General features: G+C 35.1%; 1 long non-coding RNA gene across 1 annotated transcript; it reads right to left on the reverse strand.

The window, feature by feature from the left end:
* Nucleotides 1–667: 667 nt before the first annotated feature.
* Nucleotides 668–1334, reverse strand: LOC134204350 (uncharacterized). Its single transcript, XR_009977845.1, has 3 exons — nt 1164–1334; nt 855–1070; nt 668–821 (listed from the first exon to the last, which is right to left on the reverse strand). It is a non-coding gene; the product is annotated as an uncharacterized LOC134204350 (long non-coding RNA).
* Between the last annotated feature and the right edge of the window lie 2732 nt (nt 1335–4066).

A 4066-nucleotide genomic window follows, 5' to 3' on the forward strand; every position in this document is an offset into this window, starting at 1 on the left:
AAATTGGCCAGATCGGACTATGGGCTTAGATGTTATGGTCAAATTACTATTTATTGTGAAAAGAGTTCGAAAAGTCTAGCTCACTTTTTAGCACTTAGACTTCATCTATTGACGCTCGCAACAGATTGCATTCGACGCAGAATCTTGTCCCATTGTTTTCTATTGAAAATTGGCTAGATCGGACTATGGGATCGGAAATTATGGCTGAAACACCATTTTTGCCTTTTTCTACGAAAAGGCTGTATGTTCGCTCCAAAACCAAACTTTCACAGAAGGCCTAGAGACTCATACACAGAAAGAAAAATCAATAATAAAATTAAGAAAATCGTTGGTTAAAATAAAAAGTTGCGTTGGTTCTTTTTCGTAGAGAGTTGCTTCTGTTCAAAATAAAAGTATGAAAACTTTTATTACACCCATGCTTCAAAAATCGCATGCTGCCATGAAATCAAAAGTTTGGACATTCAAAATGAAACTTTACATCTGTCAAATCAAAAAAGTCACATTATGGAAAACTAGAGTATAGAATATTTTCATCCAGAAATGAAACTTCGAATTCCCCGAAATAGAAATCCCCTTTCTTTAGCATCTACTCATCTTTTCCCTTTCTAATTCAATCAATTGTATAGTTCAGTTTTTATTTTATTACTTAAACATTATATTTCTTCTATTTAACATGGGTTATCGGAGATGTCACACTACAATATTTGGTTAAATCCGGCGAGCTACTGGTGCAGCAACGCCCACAAGGGTGCATATCGTCGTCATCTTGACATTGTGGCATGGATTATTGCTGGTCAGGGACAATAAATCATGCAGTTTATCTGTAAATACAATTAAAAAACTTTGTGACCTACCTGGCGTCAATCCGTGTGATGGCAGTCGACGAATTTTTCGGCATAAATGAAGGGAGCTGGGCTGTCCCAGGGAAGGAATTTCCCCTTGGGGAACTAACCCTAAAAACATGCGATTACCGGCAAAAGTATATATTTACTGTTTCCAATTAAAACGCACTCTTTTATGAAGCATTTTTAAATCCGATGATCGGTGATCGTAGAACCCTGAGGTAGAACCTAGAAAAGAAAACGTTCGTAACATATGTGTATTATATCGGCAAAGTCGCAAATAAATCAAGATGCAGTATTTATAATGAGCTAATAAATTACCTAGTTGTTGAAATTGGCGGTGTCAGCAGGCAAACTTTATTCCAGAAGTCCAATTTATTTACGGTTGACGAAAAGTCGGCTCAATCCGTCACCAAGAAATCACGCACAGTAACTGACACCGGCAAAAAAAGAAGAGTAATTCTAAATGGATGGTTCAACAGTTTTACAATGTTTGCGTTAAAAGGAAAAACTTTTATTTATGCAAAATGATTTGTTTCGAAACACTTTCAATGCTAAAGCATATTTTTTGCGTTAATCAATCCTACTTTTATTTCAAACAAAATCAAACGCTTTTTAAATCAAAAAGGCAAAATAATTATTAGAACAATGTTTGTTTTTTCTGTGTAGTGTTATATACGTATAAGCTCGATGAACTGCGATGATGTCTCTGTGTGTGTGTGTGCGCGCACCAAAAGTGCGAAAAGTTTAGCTCACTTTTTTGGAACTCATCCTCAACCGATTTAATTCCAACTATAGATAGTAGAATATATAGATTATAGATAGTGGAATATATAGATGAGCGAAGATAAATCCACTGTCTCCAAACGAACTGTCAAACGTGTCTCCAAACGAGCATGACGTCACGATTTCAATGGAAACGTTAAGGGCTGTGACGTCATATGCGCGTGTGCACGGGCAAAAAAATCGACTCAGACATGCTTTCGCTCATCTATAGATTCTACTATCTATAATATAGATGAGAGAAAGCATGGCTGAGTCGATTTTTCTGCCCGTTCACACGCACATATGACGTCACAGCCCTTAACGTTTCCATTGAAATCGTGACGTCATGCTCGTTTGGAGACACGTTTGACAGTTCGTTTGGAGACAGAGGATTTATCTTCACTCATCTATATATTCCACTATCTATAATTCCAACAAGTTTCATTCGACGTGGAATCCTGTCGTATTGTTTTCTATTGAAAATTTGGACCATGGGCGCAGAAATTATGGCCAAAATATACTATGTGTTATAAAAAAGCGAGTAAAAAAGTCTAGCTGACTTTTAATGGACTTACCCTCAACCGATTTACTCACTACAAATTGCATTAGATGCGGAATCCTGTTCTATTTAGAAAGTTGGCCAGATTGGACTATTACCTTTGAAATTATGGCCAAAATACTTTTTGCCTTTGCTCGGAGACGAGCCAGCCTCGGGCTGAAAGTCTCCTTAATAAAGACACAAAAAAAAAAAAAACTTTTTGCCTTTCTTGTGCAACAAAGTTGTACCGAAAGGCTATAATTTCTTTCCGAAAACGAACTATCGGATGCTTCCACACTGATACACTTCCCTTCCTCTTCATACGGGAGTTTGGTAGAAAGACGGTCATGAGATTTATATCATAACAAATATTGCCCTCCGCTCGCTTGATGGGAATGACATTTTCGTTTTCTTTTGTGTAGTCGGAGCTTCAGTTCAATTTACATCCAAAAGTGATATCCTTAAAATATATGACTGGGTAAAATAAAACAGGGTATGTACGTCAAAAAGATTGAAAAAGGAAACAAAAATGTCGAAATTCTTATTAGCATATTGTAGATCAAGCTGAAAACCGAACCGAGGTTTCGCGACAATCGCATTTTCTCGCATTTCCGGATGTTGCAACTGCATTGCGAGTAGTGCGCAACTGTGCCATAGTCGGGCACCACTCGCGATGCAGTCGCGACATCCGGGAATGGGACAAAATATGATTTTCGGTTTTCAACTGGATCTACAATATCTTTGCCATAAATAATCTGATTTTCATAGAACGGACAAAGAAATTTGTCTGTTTTTACTCCTAGCTACTAGCTCATCTATTTTCAAGCACATACATTTTACGAAGGTCGAGAAAGGCACCATCACCGCTAGGTGGATTAATCTGGGTTTTTTTTTTAATATTGTTGGTTTGAGTTTGTTTTGATTCAATATGTATATAAATTTTCATATGAAAATTAAACCAACTTTACTGGTTGCGGCAACGATTTTTCAATATACTTCATGTTGATTCTAAGTGGGATATTTTGGGTTTCTATTTTTTAAATCATGGTGATTGCTCATTATCATATTATAAATCGATGTTATTTAGAATCATAATAACGCCTACAATTTGCTGTTTTTTTTTCTTTTAATTCCGTAAGACAGTAAATAATCGGAAAAAGTGGTTCTTTTCTTTTCTTCGACCCACGTTGGCTGCCAAAAATTTAACTTTCAACATTAATTTTCATCTAGCACTTTCACATTTTTTTTATTGAAGACTTTCTATGCCTGCAAGTTTGTATTTTGTTTGATAACTACACTATGCCAAGGGTGTTGGGAATATTGTAGTATCAATCTGAGACTTCAATCTTCCTTCCAACATAGAGTTGCCAGTTAGACAAGGATATAACAGCCAACAGCATCGTGAAGATGAATGGAAGGTTACTGGATTTGGCGTTTGTAAGTAGGTATGCCAGATTTCAGTGACAATAATCATGCACCGTTCATTTTATTATTTGACACAAATGTACATAGATTATGACTAAAATAAAAACTCCCCATAAAAAAATCAAAATACTCCATAAAAATTGGAAAGTGCCAATAAAGAAATCAGGGTATGAGCAATAGATAAATATAAAATTCCCACAAATAATGCAAAATTTTCACTTAAGAATTTTCCACAAAAAAATGAATTACATAGTTTTTTTTAAAAGCGAATATTTGGAATTAAAAAACAAGAATTTTCTATAAAGATATCAAAATGTTCCGAAGAAAAATACAATTTTCTTAAATAAATCAATATTAGCAATAAGCAATTACAAAATTTCCACAGAAAGCAAATAAATTATTATTTTATAGTGAATGGTATTTCCTATTGGAAATACATATTTTCATCCGAGTTTATATGGCAATTATATGCTTACAATTATGCAGCATTTATCTT

This window comes from Armigeres subalbatus, unplaced genomic scaffold (assembly GCF_024139115.2).
Source record: "Armigeres subalbatus isolate Guangzhou_Male unplaced genomic scaffold, GZ_Asu_2 Contig527, whole genome shotgun sequence".
Taxonomy (NCBI): domain Eukaryota; kingdom Metazoa; phylum Arthropoda; class Insecta; order Diptera; family Culicidae; genus Armigeres; species Armigeres subalbatus.